General features: G+C 39.9%; 1 protein-coding gene across 2 annotated transcripts in view; it reads left to right on the top strand.

The window, feature by feature from the left end:
- Positions 1-18,190, top strand: part of ttc28 (tetratricopeptide repeat domain 28) — a 165,139-nt gene that overhangs the window by 27,323 nt on the left and 119,626 nt on the right. The gene's annotated exons all lie outside the window — the stretch shown is intronic.

The raw sequence follows: 18,190 nt of genomic DNA, 5'->3' as shown, positions 1-18,190 counted from the left end.
TAATTCTCTCTTGTATGTTCCAGCTTATCTTTAACCCCAAAACGAAATTACATATTCATGGTTTTAAGTGAAACTCTTCAAAAGCTGCATAACTGAAGGGAGAATAATCTGACCGAAATAAATAATCAAATGTGCAGCTTTTACATGTTCAGGTCTGCAGAGAGACTGAGATCAGCTCTTTCTCATCATGTACAATGATTACAGAGAATTTACTGGGGAAGATTTACTTTTTAATACTTACCATAATTTGCATTAAAGGTTCAGTGTGTAAGATTTAGTGGCTTCTAGTGACAAGACTGGGGAAATGCAAAAGCGTCCGTAGGTTGATGGTTGAGGATCAAACACCGACACAAAAACAGTGAAGCACATGCTGTGATCCATTTGTTGAAGAGAGAAAAAAGAAAGTTATGTCAAGGTACCCCTGCTGTATATTATTACTATTACTTCTTCTTCTAATGTACGTATTCAACATAGTGATGAGTGTCTGCACAGCCTGAAATCTACCAGAAGTAGAACAAGAAGAACGTAGTGACGAAACGCGCTCTGTAGCGCTGTTTGTCCGTTTTCAGCTACTGTAGAAACATGACGATGCAACGTGGCGACGTCCATAGAAGGGGGTGCCCGCGGTTATGTAGATATAAATGTCTCATTCTAAGTGATAAAAACACAACATTATGTAAGGCCTTTACACACGACTGAAAACACAGTTGCGGGCTCTTATATTGCATTTCTGACGATAGATCCTCAGAAATATTACACACTGGACCTTTAATATTTATTTTATTTTTTATAATATTTTTTTAATCATGTTTCTGTGTCTCAATCCACATCCTTACCAATCAATCCCGGATACACAGATAGAAACACTGTGGATTTATCTGTCAGGGTGTACAATTACACTCTTTAGTAAATGGATGTAGAGCTGAGTAACTTTTGGAGTGTTGCTTGGACAAAACAAGATGTTTGAAGACAGGATCTTGGTCTTTGTATTGGGCAATGTTTTACTATATTTTTGTGACATTTATAGGCCAAATGATTAATTGATCTATAAAGAAAATTGTCATCAGATTAATTGATAATGTAAACTGTAAAACTTCAATTAAATGCCTAGTTCCATAGACGCCTGTCCCTTTACTGTCCGGGTCATGTTTTGATAAATAAACGCAGGTCTCAATTGGTCACCTGGTCTGGTTTTTTATAGAAGTTCTCTGGATGTATAAAACCTCTTGAAGCCCACGTTGGTTCTAAGCTGCTTAGATCGTGCACACAAATATAAATTGTCACTTTGGACATGCTACACATTGTTAGATTTGCTAGATTCTCCACAGTTCAACCATTCAGTTCATTTAACGGAAATCAGATTTTCTTGAAGTGTCACGAAAAAAAGCCAAATTTTTTGACTAGTATTATTGGTGAAAATACACACTTGTAGCCTATTTCCCATCTCTGCTGAGCAACAGTTGTGTGTAAATAGTATATGTCCCAAATATAGGCAAGGTGATTTCAGTGACTGATGCAAATAAAAGCACGGGCAGTTTTACGGTAGTCATTAGTTGCATCCCTAGGTGGATGAATAGATAGGATGTCTTCCACACAGGACTGATGAAGCGACTTTATAATAAGATCTACTGTATTTTTCAAAAATGAATGTTTTAGAGCTAAAAACATTTATGAAACATTCAAAAAATTCCCAAAATTCGCAGATGTCAATGTAGGATTTGTTGCTCTGCTTTCTTGGTTTTAAATTATAGTAAAAGGTATATCTTTTTACCTGTTGGACAAAACAAAACATCTGAAGACGGCAACTTCAGCTCTATAGTGATTGTATTGTTTTCTTAAATATTTTATGGACTGAACAATTCATTTAATTAAAAACAAAATGATTGGTTATAAAAATATTTGCAGCCCCAGAGTGTTGCCTTGTACCCTCAGTAATGTACCCGTTAATTGCCCAAATGACAGCGTTCATGCCAAAGGTGTGAATTTCTCGAACATGTTATCAACACCTTCTCGTCTCTGACGTTCTGCTCCTGTTATATCCAGAGGAGGCAGAGGAGCGTTATGTCAGCTGGCTAAATGTGACCTTCACAAGTGTCCCGAGGGGCCGGAGCAGCCTGAGTGTACAGCACACGCCTGTCAGCCACACGGCGGTAATATAGTTCAATATCAGAAGAGCTGAGGTTACCCTGTGTGTGTTTGTGCTAAAGAGCATAATATGCACAATTTAATACAACCTTGCCATAAGGCATGAACAGCACATCAAATTAGCTGTAGGAAGTGTACCATGGAAACATTAACAGAATAGGCAGCGCACACACACACACACACACACACACATTGACTTCTCTTATCTTTTCCATTGACTACACACTGTAATTTATTTTCTATTGGACACATACAAGCCTTGACGGTGTTAGTGTGTTATTTTAAAATGATTTTCACTTTGACAGAGGTGTAATTATTGTGATGTGTTGGCGTAGTGTGTGTGTTTGACCACTGGTGCACAGGTTCGGTATAATCTGTGCGGGGTGATAACACTGACTCCAGAATGACCTGCGTATGGTGAGGCAAAAAGGACAATTATCTTTAGACATTCACAACCGTACCTGTAAAGAATCTCAGTATCTCGCATTTATGTTGAACTTGCGACTAGTCGTCCTTAAATACAACATCTCTGAAAAATAAATAACACAAAAAGAACAGGATTAAATCAAAAGTAGCTCAAAGTAGGAAAGTCTTCAATTATTAAAATTAAAATAATCCCAGAAGCTCTGAAACTGAGCTTAGAGAGATAAAGTTATAGCTTTTTTATTTACACCTTGCAAGAACCATTCATTTTTCAAATTGAAAATTCAGGAATAGTTTTGTTCAATTGTGTTATTTACCCCTTAACTTGTACATTTATCTATGTTTGGGGTGAACTCCTGAAATAATTACTAATTCAGGTCTTTTAAAGATACACATTAAAGGACACATATATTTTTTATAGATTTTGAAGATTTTAAAGGCTTTTTATCCCTTGAAAACACCTTTAATTGTGGTAAAAACTCCTTAATATATAATGATCTATTAACTTGCCCAGAAATTTTACCTTCAAACATCCTAACCCTAACCATATAAAACGAGGGGCTTTTTAGCCCTAAAACACCCTAAAATATGCATAGAATTCATAAAAAATCTTGTCTTATGTCAAATTTGAAATTTGAAATACATATTCCTAAAAAGATCCTGATTTCCTAAGGTGTCTTTTCTTACATCTGTCTTCTAAACATATTGGACTTTGAATCAATAAGCTGAGGGGTTCATTGTTCTGTTACTGTTCAATATTGCACGAGGTGTGGAGGTGGTGCTCCCTTGCTCACGTCCCCCTCAATCCTTCCTACTCAGTCTCACCCATTTCACGAGGGGAAGAGATCAATGTCAAAAGCTTTCGGATCTGTTACTAAATCAATAATTTGTTTTCGAACAGCACAAGCATGTGCACACAGATAAGTAGAACACACGCACACAGCTGGACAGATCTGATAACCAAACAAACCCTCTTCTTCACGCTGTTTGGTCTCATTTGATTAGCCGCCACTTTGACCCCGATGTGACCATGGTCTCTGGCGTTTGACCTCTGAACTCTTGACCTCCACTTGTGTGTGTGATTCACAGCCAAGGACGAGAGAGGATGTGTGCGTGTCGAGGTTTAGTCGTAACATTGATTCATCTTGTGCGTGACATGCAGAGAGAGACAGAGGGGCAACCATCTAGTTTTTATTTAAAGGTTAAATATGTAACATTTCTGCATTAAGATGTCTAAAAAGACTTTCCTTTCCCAAATTTTTTATATTTTCTCGAGTAGTTAAATGTTTCCAACAATGTTTAAACCCCCAAAAATCTGTGTTTTATTCAAGGCATTTGATTTGGTCACCTGTCAGTGGCGATTACTGCCTGAGTCACATGCATCATCTGCAATGGTGAAAACTCCCATGATCCCACGCTACTTTACCACGCCATCAAACTACATCTTTTGTTATTGTTTTGATGTGAGAGACACCTAGAGGCAGTAATGAATACGTTTAAAAAATTAAATTTCATGATTTTTGCCCCTTATGAAAATGTAACTCTTTGGCTCCACAAGACGAGCACCAGTCCTTTGTTCCCACCGACTGCACCTCCCCCGACCCAGCGGGGATGAGAGCATTCGTGATTGAGTGCAGGTAGACAGGTATACAGGCAGGTAGGCCAACAGATACTGGATCATTTTCATTTTTGCGTCTGAGCATTTGATTTATTGATTGTTGTCAGGATGTAAAGAAAAATTTCAACAAATAGAACAAAAAATGCTTCTGAAATAAATGTCCCACTCCAGCTTTCAGTAGAGCGTCCTCATTCAGTGCTGGAATAAAGCTGGACTTGTACATTTGCCACGATTCATGCGGTTCCCACTCCACCTGCACTTGGCAACAAGGAAAGGTCAAATGATTATTATGCTGCTCGGTGATTCTGTCTGGGTGATCACAAACTCAGTGCTGTTAGTGGACATACATGAAGATTTACCCTCACATACAGAATAATAATGATACAATTTATTCACTTTTCTGGCACTTATCCATAGGATGGCATTTAGTGTGCAAAGACTTTAAATACACAGTCAACGTTTTGTTGTAAAGCTTGACCACGATCATTCCCCAACCTTATCCACCTGTTTATTACTGTAACCGTGATAACAAAGCTTCTGTAGTTATTTGAACTCAAATCCAAAATGTTTTCCTAACCTTAATAAAATATCTTATTTTAAACTTACTGTGCTCTTTCCCTAACCTTAACCAAGTTGTTTTTGAGCCTAAATTTAACCAGACCTTAACCACAGTCTTGTCACGTCATAAAACAGTGACAGTGGTAGAAGGTCCAGCCAAATAAGATCATTCTGATCAACACGTTCTCACTCCCGACTCGTCACATATTGACGTTTGGTCAAGGCCCTTTGGCATCGCTTTTTAAAGCCCTGGGTATCCATTCAGCGTCATTTTTAGACATTTAGGGCTCCGCTGTCAACAACTGCTGCCGACGACTACATGCATTTCGCGATTCCTCGCAGGTCTATTTCAGTTAGCGGGCTGTTTAAAAACAATAAAATATTCTTTGTGTGGTTCCTCAACAGTGATAAATTATCCGAAAGTCCCGCAAGGTGCAGACAACTCGGCACAACACCAGTAAAGCGGAGGCTCAGTCTCTTCAGCAAGTGTTCCTCTTCCGCCACCACACACACGCTACGCCTACACATGCGCCCTGACGATCCGGGGGTTAGGGTTTCAATTTTGGATTAATTTACGCAATTTTAAAAACATTTATTGAAAGTTTTATTCTTTTTACATGTTCATTGACGCCATTAAACGTTGAAATGTATATTGTAATAGGCTGTATATTAACTTATTGGGAGAAAACTGGTAGTTCCATGTAAAATCAGACGTTGAGCACCCCCATAACGCCAAAATGGCATGATCCTTGTTTCGCTGCGAAGCTTCAACTGTGAGATTGACAGTCGAATCAGGCTCCGCCCATCGAAGCATCGAATCTTCGACTATTTGGGGTGAGGCCTATAAATATCTTATACCTACCTTTACTGCTACAGGGCTTCCCTGACTGCGTTGAACTATAGGGATGCCCAGTGCGTTTAAACAGATGCAGATGGGTCTTGACGATGCATCCACATGTGTCGACTCGCGGAGTGAGAACAGGTTGTTAGAGGCTTCAGATAGAGGTCACGGACAAATAAAGTATTTAGTCGGAGGTCTTGTTACTTTCTTAAGCAAAACATATTTGGCAAAGCAGATCAGTTGTATATAAACGTAATTTCTTGTTGACCCCATTGCCTTGAAAAAAAACAACATGCGGTAAATCCTGAGTCCAGACAAAGCAGATGACGAGAGGTGAAGCTGAGATTGGAGAGTGGATGCTCTCTGTGCAGTGGAAGTGTAAAGAAGAGAAACAACAGCAGGTGAAATACCTGCTGTGGCTGCAGAGAAGAATGAGCGGATTAGGCAGTGCTGTGTGTGTGTGTGTGTGTGTGTGTGTGAGAGACAGTGTTAGTGCCATGTATGGTAGCAAAGATGAATGGACTCATTTGTGGTGGCCGCCTGGAGGCCACACAGACTGATGTAGCCGTGCTACTGCAGATTTTATCTCACACTCAGACCATGTCCACGCTAAATGCTGATAAATTTGAGAACACTTTTTGTGTGTCAAACGGGGTCATTGTCTGCACTAGCAATTTCAGTTTGTTAGAGAGAACTATTAAATGTCTTAATGTCCTCCTTTGTTTTGCTGTGTTTTTGTTTGTTTTGTGCTTCATGTGGGGAAGGAGAGGTGTTGAAAGGACGGATGGTTTCAATAACAACACGTCCTCTAATTTAAACGACAAAATATAGGCAAGACGACATCGTTTGTCAGTTCCTTCCAGAAAACGTTACTGTGGGAAGGTCTGATGCTGTGACTCTATAATAGCATCACTTGACTTCCTCCTTTGCTCATAATCCCTACAGGCCCCCAGAGGTCTTTGAACATAAACATGTCATTTTGGGGCACTGATGTTGTCACAACCTGATTTCTGATGCCAAGCTTGAAGCTTGTTTGTATTCAAAAATTATACAGCAAAAGTGCATGCACAAAATGTACACACATTATTATGAAGTGCATAACAAACAAAATATTCCATAGCTACATTATTTTTGAGTTCAGTTGAAACTAATGAGACAGAATTTGCTTTTCAAAGGAATTTCAGTTTGGCTGCTTTCTCCTTTTCATACAGGCTAAGTATGCAGTGATGAGTGCAACTATTGTCCCCCGCAACGGCAACGTAGTACCGCTCGAAGACCCTTGTACGATGTTGACTGGTCTGCGGTTAGTAGCCATACATTTCACAAGCGCTTCAGTTATTTGCTTCGATTTGGTTTCATCCACAGGTCTGTGGTGACTTGCACTCAAAACAGTGCTTTGCCTTATTCCGCTAGTATCAACCTGATTAGCTGTACTAGCTGCATGCTTAGCTTGTAGATGGAAAATAAGAAGAATAGTGACACACACGATTAACACAAATGAAACGCGTTATGATTGGTCCTTAATCTCATTGCAATTAACGTGTTAATGTTGACAGCTCTAGTTATAATAAACTTTTATGAATAAAACACACCCTGAAAGGGTCAAAGCTTTGAGATGGAAACACGGACACCCCAAAAACCAGTTCAACAACCTACAAGCTAGTTAACTGTACACAGTGCAGCGGATACGAGTCACCTCTATCCTGTTTGACAGGTTGCCGTGGTAGTGAGTTGTCAATCGAAAGGTAGTCACGGCCTAAAGCATCCCCTGCTAAGAAATCTGTTTTCCTCTAAATAGGACCATTATTTAGCAACTGAACATCATGCTGTATTGAAGAAGACTTGAAACTAGCGACTGAGACCATAAACTTATAAGGAAAGTGTTTAATGAAGTAACAAATCAGGTGAGAAGTAGGGTCATTTTCTCATAGACTTTTATACAATTGGACTTCTTTTTGCAACCAGTGGAGTCGCCCCCCTGCTGGCCGTTAGAAGAAATTAGAAATCGAGTTTTCCCAGGTTGAAGGATGAAGGTTTCTCCTTTTTGTTTCTAAAATGTTGTTAATGTTGCAGTGAACATGGTAAGACACTGGCTCGGGGCACATCCCAGACCAGCCCCCTGTTTTTTCATAACCTGGCTCAACAGAATTTGACAAAAGAGGGCAGCCACACATAGTATATTAATAATACAAATGTTTTAATTAAGTAAATTAAATAAGCCATACCACAGGGTGTGTCTATCATCAGATCAGTATGTATGCAGCGTCTGTGTGAGTGATGAGGAGTACGAACAAAACAATGTCAGTCGGCATGCCAGAGGACGAGCGAGAGAGGATCTTGCCTTGCCTTGGTCTGATTTATATCCTCCTGAACGCAGCTTCCTCAGGTGTGTTGCATCTCCGACAAGGTCCCCACTCATTTACTTCCTGGAACAAAGGGGAAAAAACACAGCCAACAAGGAAGAGCAAGTCGGGGCCAACCCTGAGGCCACCTCAGAGGCTGTCACTGTTCTTGGGAGGACTTTTTTAAAATAAACATAGCTATACATAGCAATCACAGAAACAGTCAGAGGCAACACAAAGTCAGTTCCTGAAGGTGCTTTCAGACAGCGAACGGCTGCCGCTGCTGCCTCAGTTGTTGTCGATGTAAACACGACAGCAGCTCCGGGGTCATGAGACAGACCGAGGCAGCAAGAAGAGGGAGAGCGGAGTGCAGCGTTTTTGAACACGCAGTTAGTTTCCTCTGCCGTCGGAGTTGATGATGGTTCAACTTTTTCAACTCTCCGCCACAGATTGCTGTGTGACGATGACAACCACAGAAACCACACAGAGCTGATCTAACTGCGATCTCTGTTCCCTGAAGTATTAACCTCTTCACCAGCAGAGAACAGGCACATTAATGAAGAGAAACAAATGTGAGCAACATCTTCAAAGTTTGATAATCCAATCGGACTTCATTAATCTTCATGTCATAATGCTAAGAATTTCCTCTGTTTTAGGCACAGACTGTACAAAAGAAATGGACGTAGTCACAGTGACGTCACACGTTGGTTTGTGGAACATCGTTTTGAAGCTCTGAATTTGGCCGTCACCATCTAGATTTTTTGCAACCAGTGGCGTTGGCTAGCTTGCTTAGTTAGGTGTAGTGTTGTAGTACTCGAGACTGGTCTTGGTCTTAAGACCAGTCTTAAGACCAGTTTTAGATGGTCTTGGTCTCGTCTCGGACTCGACCGCATACTTGTTCTTGTCTCATTGAGAACTCTGGATTTTATTTCAAGACCAGTCAAGACCATAACTTTGGGAATATCAATAAATTGCTTTTGCATTGTCTGATTTATTTGTTTACATCCTGACTTTGTTTGGATATAAAACATATTGCTTCAAATGCAACCAATAACCCTAATTAAAAATGTATTATTACCGTTAGCGACTGTCACCCTCGTCTGTCGCGATGGTAAACATGGAAAAGAAGTGTTCAATAAAGACGCTTAAGTTGATTTCAGCTCTTAGTGTTTGTATGTGAGTGTTAAATGGGAATATGGATCGTACAGATCAATTTGAGAGATCCACATTTTATTGTGTGTCATGTAATGTGGGGAACTGGTCTTGGTCTCGACTCGGTCTTGCCCTCCCTTGGTCTTGGTCTTGACTTGGTCTCGGTTTGGGCGGTCTTGACTACAACACTAGTTAAGTGCATTTGTAATTCACGTTAACTGTGATTTAAACCAGGGTGTACTTACAAATGTACTTACTGCAAAAAAATTAACAGCCACTCCTAATAGGCTTTTTTTTAAAGGTGCAGGTTAAATGTACACCATGCAGCGGATACGAGTTGCCTCTATCCTGTTTGGCAGGTCAACATGGTAGCGACTTTTCAATCAAAACATTGACACCCTAAAGCATCCCCTCCTTTATGGTCTATTTTCCTCTAAATGGGACCATAATTTACCAAATGAATCATGCTGTGTTGAAGAAGACTTGAAACTATCAACTGAGACCATAAACTCATTAGGAAAGTGTTTACTGAGGGAATAAATCAGCTGAGAAGTAGAAACATTTTACCATAGATTCAAATGCAATCAGACTTCTTTTTGCAACCAGTAGAGTCGCCACCTGCTGGCCAAATGCAGTTTAAGTAAGGCACTTGCCGCTTGATTTTAAGCTACAACCCGATCTGTTTAGCTGCATGATAACATTTTACTACAGTAGGTGGATAGCAGCAGCTTGTGATGTTTTATATCAGCTGGTAGCCATCTGCAAAATTCCAGAGCCTCGATGTTGATAATGAGATGTCGTGGTACTCACTTGCTGTCTGAAAGCACCTTTAAGGTTGCCGTTACACAGAAATACTCAAGCATGTCTTTGAAGGCTGGAAATCATCAGGTTTCTCATAAAACTGAGTTCCTCCATTCACAACACAATGTGAGTTGAGCATTTTCCTATTACTATCACCAGCTTTTTGTTACAAGACCATACTATACACATCATTAGCAAATTTTTGATCCTTTTTTTTATCAATTAATTCTGGAGGAGGAGGGCTGAAATATAGATTTGGAGAAAAATACATGACTCTACATTTCTCCCCACCCCCATCTGTGTGACCAGTGGAAATCCACACGAGACGTCTCATTGTTCAGTCAGTGTCGATCTGGAAGGAAAGTTTGGTGAGACGGTGGCTGTAACACAAGACGTGGAGGGGTGGAGGGATGAGTCCCCTGAGATCCCCCTTCCACACACACACACACACACACACACACACACACACAGTACACCCCTGCATGGTTCTCAACTTTCTTGCTTCCTTCTTCCCATCCTATGTCATTTCCTCATTTGCCACAGAAAAAAGCTTATTGATTTTCAGTGGAATGAATGGCTCTGTACACTGAACACATTGGTATGTGTGTTTAGATGTGTGTGTGTGTGTGTGTGTGTGTGGGGGGGGGGGGGGGTGGATAAATATCCTGATGCTGCTTCTGGTGGTGATATTTCAGTTATTTGTTTTATCGATTACTGGAGAACTTTATTAGAAGTGTTGTTCATTCGTCACTTGCATTCATGTTTTACCTTGAACTTTTATTAGTTGACAACGAGAAGTGACAGGAAATAAGTGAAAAAAGAGTAAAAGGTTTTTGGCTTCTTTCAATTCTTTTCCAGTTATACGGCGTGCACCTTCAGGGTCACATACAGGGGCAACGCAATGTTCACTGGCTCCAGGACTGTAGCCAGGATTTCTAAAATCCTGGCTACAGTCCTGGATTAAAGGTCAAAGTTATTTATTGCACCTGGAATGTTATTGATGTTATTTTCTGGAAGTTGTTTGAATTGAAAAGAAAGGATATCACTAAACTCAGCACAACTAACGAAAAATAATTTAAATAACTCTCTCACAACTTTGTGAAAAGGAAGTTTGTCACCTTCACCCAGTAATTAGCTCCAGATTACATAATTGTTCAACTCTGAATTCAATTCTGAAAAAACTGTATATATTCATGCATGCATTTTGTTGGCCTGAAAGTATTCAAATTTAAAGTCTTTGTGTAAGCTTTTCGCTAACCTGAAGTTTCCATCCCCAAAGACACATTGTGGTTAATGTGGTTACAGTTAATGATCTGCTAGATTCCCCTTTTTCCTTTAATGTGCCTTGCGAAATGCAGGAAAAGCTTTGTACATCAAGCAGGACATATCTCCACACCTCATCTCAGTGTGAGAGGGGGGTTTCTGCTGTTAATGATACTGCAGACAACAAGGCCCACGATATTTTGCACGAAAACAGCCTCTCATTGCTCCCCTGAAAGCCACAGTATAGTTCGCACACTGCAGTCAGCCTCCTAAGATCAGTCGTCACATGCTAAAATGCAGTGGATGGTAATGTATTTTGGTCCACTGCTTTGGCATAGGCTAAAAGTACATTAATCTGTACTTTCAGATAGGGCTGGGTGAAAAAATGTTATCACGATACAAAATCTCACATCCTTTGAGAATTATCACGATAAATGTCAAATCATGACAGATTTTTGCTCCTCAGTGAAAGCTGTAGAAACCAGATGGTTAATTGTGCTTTTAGACTATTCTTTATGGTCAGAACCAACACTTATATTGTTATTGAGGAAAATTGTATTGTGATAATTATCAATATTGTTTAATTGGCCAGCCCTACTTACAGATACCAAGGTGACAGTAGCTTTACTTCATTCTGAACATTTTGCAGTGTTTTATTACTGTGTTTTTATTTGCTCTGACATAATTGTAACTACATAAATTGTAATATGTAATTCTACAACAAAAGCGGCAATAAATGTGTCAATATGCAGCTGAACAGCATGAACAGGACAGAGACTATAAACACACACACATATTAAATCTGTGTCCTGCAGTCCAGTGCACACGTACACGTACATTGAGCCACTACATTCATCACTGCCAAGGTGTGTGTTTAGGAGCCATGTTGGCTGTGGAAAGTACTCCATCAAGTTGACTTTCCTGACATATGGTGTGTGTATTTGTGTTCATTCATTCTGTGTGTTTATCTGTGTAGCTGTGTGTGTGTGTGTGGAGGCAGAGTGATGATGCCGGTCAGAGAGATGAATAAGACTGATATTTGATTTGATAAAGATATGCGGCGGCCGGGCTCTCCTTACAGCCCCTCTGATAAACATGTCTTCCAGCTTGTGAAGAGAAGTGCAAGGTTCAAAGGTCAAGGTTGACTTTATTATCTCCTCACAGGAATACGATCAGGCAAGCCTGCCAGTTTGGTGCTTGGAGTTTCTCTGCAGATTGCATTATTGTGCCTGTGCAGCTGTGAAACACAACAAATCAAAGAGATATATGAGTTACACAAAATTTCATTGTGCTTTTGCAGCAGTAATATGGAGTTGAAGTGTATATTAATGACCCCAGCTTCAAAGTCTAATGCTATTTGCATACCTCTGGCGTCTGCATTCCTCTGTGTTTCCTTTGTTTGCTCCTTGTAACAGGTTGTAAACATGCGGTTTACAGTTTTCATGAAAAAACAATGAGGCTGGCACAAGCCATGAGCATAAACAAATTTCTCTCTCTACACACACTCAAAGAAAAGCAATTGCATTATTAATGCTGTCTGAGGGGGATGATTTAAGATCAACCGTGGTTGTCTAACACAATGGAAGTTGGTCTCATATGAACTGTCACGACCATCCAGAACAAATGTCTGATTGTTTGTACATTATGAATGTACTAGTGTATTAATACAGAAGGTTATATAACATTTAAAAGTGGAAAACTTAAGTTATGCTGTCTCACAGATAGATTACAGATTCTGGTGTGAATGACCACTCGCAGGTCACACAGGGTTGTCCTCTGACGTCTCTGGACAAACTCACCTCCCCGGAGTTTGGCACATCACTCGGGTTCTAGCATTCAAACAATGCTGCTTTAAAAAAGATAGATCGTTGCAGTCTTGCTTTTTTGGCAGCGAGCACCGTGAACAAGTTGTCAGTTGTTATAGTACAAAGCACTGTAGTTAGTCCGCATTTGTTAAATACAAGATGGGTCTCCAAGCCGTGTGCAGCTCTAAAAATATTCACGTAATGGCAGTGAGTGTAGACAGCTTACTTACCTATGATTGAGGTCATGCAGTGACGTCGTTATATCTTGCAGGGTGGAAGCGGTGCATCTGGTGTATGTGTCTGAATATAGACTAAACTACGTTGGAGGCACAAGTAAACAAGCTTCCATTTCTAGGGTTGCATCTCCGTAATGTATGTAAAACAGCTGTTTAACTTCTTTTGCAAAGAAACACTGTTTGTCCAGGAGAGCCTGTAGAACCTGTTACATGTTGAAAATACAGCCACTAAAATGCAGGTAAAATAAAGGTTGGTATAATCTAAGAAAGCTTTATTTGAATTTAATAACATTATTTTAGAAGGCTAGATGTTTTTTCACCTGCAGACCACTGAACCAGCTTTTATCAGCTGCTCCGACGAGAAACTTCAGCAGAAAGGAAATTACTCTGAGCAAGGACTGCTAAAGACAGAGCAGCCTGCCTACACAAGGTACTGTCTGCGTATGTAAACTAAATAAATAGTTTTACTTCTTGGAAAATACACATTAAAATATACAGTAGGCCCATAGAGCTGCAGCCAGGAGGCGATTAGCTTAGTTTTGCATAAAGACTGGACTCAGAGCAACACAGCTAGCCTGACTCTCTCCAAACCCCTAAAATACTTCCACCAACGCCTCCAAAACTCACTAATCTGCACATTGCAACTTTATCTGTACACAAACAGAAATGTACAAACGATTAATTGTGGTTTTACAGGGAGCTACAGGCTGTAAGTATTTATCTCCAGACACTTTATGCTAAGCTAAGCTAACCCTCTTGTGGCTCTAGTTTCATATTTACCTTGCAGGAAGAAGCGTATCGCTCATCTCTTCTTAAGGCCAATTTATACTTCTGCGTTGAATCCACGCCCTCGGTACGCATAGCCACCGCCGCCTATCTGGCACCCTACATCGTAGCTTGACGTGCTCCTCCCCAAAAATGGAACTACATGTCGCAGCGACGCAGACAGCAAGAACTGTGATTAGTCAGCTTGGTAGCATGGCATTTCCTCCTACGCATTTCCAGCTTGTCCTTCAACCAGTTCAAGGTTCGTACGTACGTACCATCTCCTCCGATGCTTTCTCCTGTTTCTGCGTTTTAGTAATTTCATCAAAAGTATACAAACAACCAAAAGTAACATCGTTCAGCTCCAATTCCATCATGACCTGATCAGTATTTGTCGCAATTGTTTGAAGCAGCCTACACCAACAACTAAACTAAAAACAAGCTAAACTCAAAACAGTGACGAAGAAACTCAACACAGTGGAATATACTAGCGTTTTGGCAGTGTAACTGCAGAATGTCGCAGACACCAACGCACAAGTATAAATGCTCACGACGGCTAGGCTATGGCGTAGAGTTGATGCAGAAGTAAAAATTGACCTTAATGCTCTTCACGAAACTAAAAAAGCTTGTTTCCCAAAATATTAAACTATTCCTTTAAGGGCATCGCTGCCTAAATCGTAAGCCAAACAGGTATATTTAATCGTAATGCTACTGTAACCAGCAACAGCAGTAGCAGCAGTCTTCAGTAGTCAGTAGTAGTAGTAGTTGAGTAGTAACAGTGAAGTCCTGCTTTCAGAGTTGGTACTTCAGCAGTCGTGTGCTGTGCCGTTTGAAACTGGGCTTCTTTAACACAGATGTGACAGTTTTTAATATTCGGCAGCAGTCAGTGTGTCTTTGATGTTCTTTTCAACACAGCAGGAGACAGAGCGCTCACCTCATACGAGGGACCAAAGTCCAACACTATAACATGTTACTGACATAGTCAACACATTTACATACTGAAGACCGTGTTTGTTTAAATCCGTGACAAAATATTTTACTCAGCCAAACACTTACTTACTTACTTCTTTTGATGCTGGGTTATGTGTCCTGTTGTGAGGGAACATAAGGAAAAAAAATATTTTTTTCCCCAGTCCTCTCACCTCCTTAAATCATCAGTCTCTCTCATAAAAACACACACACACACAAAAACATGCAAACACACTCATGCAGGTACTGCATATCTATCATCAGATCGCAGGGCGATGTGCTTGGTTGCTTCAGTGGGCAGTGATGTAATATTTTCTCCTACCTTCTCCGTCTGTACAAATATGTTGTATCTGATTCTGGAGTTTCCTCACTAACACTTCTGTATGTTGTACTGCAGTAACACACACACACACACACACACATTAATTTTGTTGAATTGTTGACTTGTACTCATGTTAAGAGGAATGTTGGTGATAATGTGACTTGAAAACTTATGTGATTTAGCATTTTTTCCAAATGGACAATTTCCGTCAGCATTAATCATTCTCTTTCATGCTTACGTCGCTTGTTTGAGTGTTTTTTCCTTTTCTTTTTGTGTAACTACTATAGCTACTATTACTACTATTTTTGCAGTCATTTAGAAACTGTTGAGTCTGTTTATAGTTTTTACTTTGTTGTGCTACCATCCAATCTGTTCTTCATAGTCACCTGATTATCTATAGAATCATAAAAACCATGTAATGTTTTAAGTAAGAGTTATATATAAGTTATAATACAGTTTCTGTTTGTATAAAGACATGTAGATGTTGAGTATTGTGTTCGGTAGGAATGTCATCATAGGAAAACTGACAAGACTTTATTCTCACATTCAACATTTTCAAATTCAAAATGACCACATGTGGACTAAAACTGACTAAACAGCTACCTTTAACTGATGTATTTATTCATATGTGTCATTTTCACTGAGGACACTGGGGACATGTTCCCACCACTTTTTGAAATGGCTGATTTTGTTCCCACCACTTTTTGAAAGCATAATCTGAGTCCCTATGTCTCCACCACTTTTCAAAACAAAGTGGCAGCCTTATATTTACTTAAGAGTAAAGAGACAGTTATATCTTTTTTTTACTGTTCTGCACTTTCCAGAGTCTTATCAGTGGATTTCAGCTAATCAGACCTGCACATGTGTTTTCCTGAGGTACAGTGTCTCATGAATTATCCAGCTGAGCTGTTCCTACATCTCAGGTTCATTTTAAGATAAATCAACAAGTATGTAATGCCTCATTAGCTGCTCTGTGAGGCTGTATTTAGGCACAGCGGTGCTTCGAGCTAAATGCTACCATCAGCATGCTAACATGCTCAGAATGACAATGTAACTGTGCTATTTTTTTAGCAGGTATAATGTTTACCATGCTCACAATCTTAGTTTAGCGTGTTAGCATGTGAAGATTTGCTAAAAAGCACTAAACACAACAAACAGGAAGGACTGGACACTAGTGATTTGGCATCACCATCAGGTCAAAATTTCAAAATGTCAACCTCATGGTGGCACTAAATGATAAATCAAGGGGTCACCAAAATCAAAAGGATACATCATCTAAAAACATGATTGTCTGTACCGAATTTTGTGCTGATCAGTCCGGTTAAAATATTTCACTGGTGAAAATATCAACCTTCTGGTAAAAGTTATAGGATTACAAACATCTTAAGAATTCATCTTCTGGGCAACTTTGAATGTGTGTCCGAAATTTTATGGCAATCCATTAAATAGTTGTTGGATATTTTTAGTTTAGACCAAAACTTGGGGGGCCGACTGACATGACATGATCATTCCTAGAGTCACGCCACAAGTGCTGCTGATTAAAATCAAATTCTCCATACAGTCTTTGATTGTGTGAAGTCATAAACTATTTAATGAACTCTTATTATATCATGACAGGGGATTTTCTCACACTCTTCAGAGAAATTGTATCAACACTGTGATATCACACCTAATAAAGGTGGTGTGATGCTACAAGGTTGAACTTGACCTAATTGCGAATAGATGCAGGTGTGGATATTGGTTAATATAAATACACTAGAGAGAAAGAGAGACACATTCAGAGTTAAGTTTTCATAAGCAGTTGGGAGAGCTACAGTCGGGGGTGTCTAGAGGAGGGGGCGGCTTGTCATTGTGCTACCTTATCCTCACTTCCTCCTCCCCCTCTCAGTTACACCCACATTACATCACCACCGCTCGCCTTGATCTACTTGGCCTGTTGTGTTCCTCGGCTCCTCAAGACAAGCACATAATAAAGCAGCTGTCTCATTTATTTTGGAACAACAAGAGGAAGTATGGTTGTCTTCAGAGAGCACTAGAGCTGTGCTCTTAGTCGTCATTATGATGAACCCACCAGTGCTCAGTCATCCTCTGTGCAAAATGTTTTAGCATGATATCATGTTTGTCACCATCAGGTATATATTTAAAACCCTTTTGCTTGGTTCTCGTTTTAAAATAAGTAAGCTGGAAACAGTAAACAGTAGCATTAATTAGCTAGTTACATAGCTATCTAGCTACAGCTGATAAAATCAGCTGGCACTGTTTGCAGCTGTTTACTTCTGTTTGAAATCAAAGACCCATTCTTTAAAAGATTATTAAGAAATCCAATGGTAAAGCTGCCCCTGTTATTGTAAACTGCATATGAGCTACGCTAGACTGGAAAGCTTGACAGGTGTAGCAGCTGTAACTCTTGTGTGTGGACCCCAGGAAGACCTATGGGTCTGGACAGTGAAGCTGATGTAGAAGTGCCCAGCAGGGGGCGACTCTACTTATTGCATTGTAGTCAATGGTAAAATGAGCCTACTTCTAACTTCATTTATTACCTCAGTAAACACTTTCCTAATGACTTTATGGTCTCAATTGCTAGGTTAAAGTCTTCTTCAGTATAGGATGATGTTAATTTTTTAAATGCATTAGTTTGTCACTTGTTTTTGGTTGCTGTCTGTGTTTTTGTGTCAGAGGTTTCACCCTTTCACAGTGTGTTTTCAGTTCAAGTGAACTGTAACATTATAGTCGCCTAAAACACCTTGTTCAGTGTTCGGTTGTACTAATAGAGACTATAAGGAGTTAGCTGTATCATGTTTTTGCTTGTTTTTTGCCTGCCGAAATTAGCATCCCAATAAAAATCACAATTAATGTGAATTATGGATGCACCTTACACACCAAGCTCGCTAGCTTCCAAGTATGATCACTTGTGGTTCCAAAAAACACAAACAAGATGGCGACGGGGATG

This window comes from Micropterus salmoides, unplaced genomic scaffold, assembly GCF_014851395.1.
Source record: "Micropterus salmoides isolate LMB-PRFRI ecotype aquatic unplaced genomic scaffold, ASM1485139v1 Ms_hic_scaffold_20, whole genome shotgun sequence".
Classification (NCBI taxonomy): Eukaryota; Metazoa; Chordata; class Actinopteri; order Centrarchiformes; family Centrarchidae; genus Micropterus; species Micropterus salmoides.
This window is presented reverse-complemented; position numbering and strand designations above follow the sequence as displayed.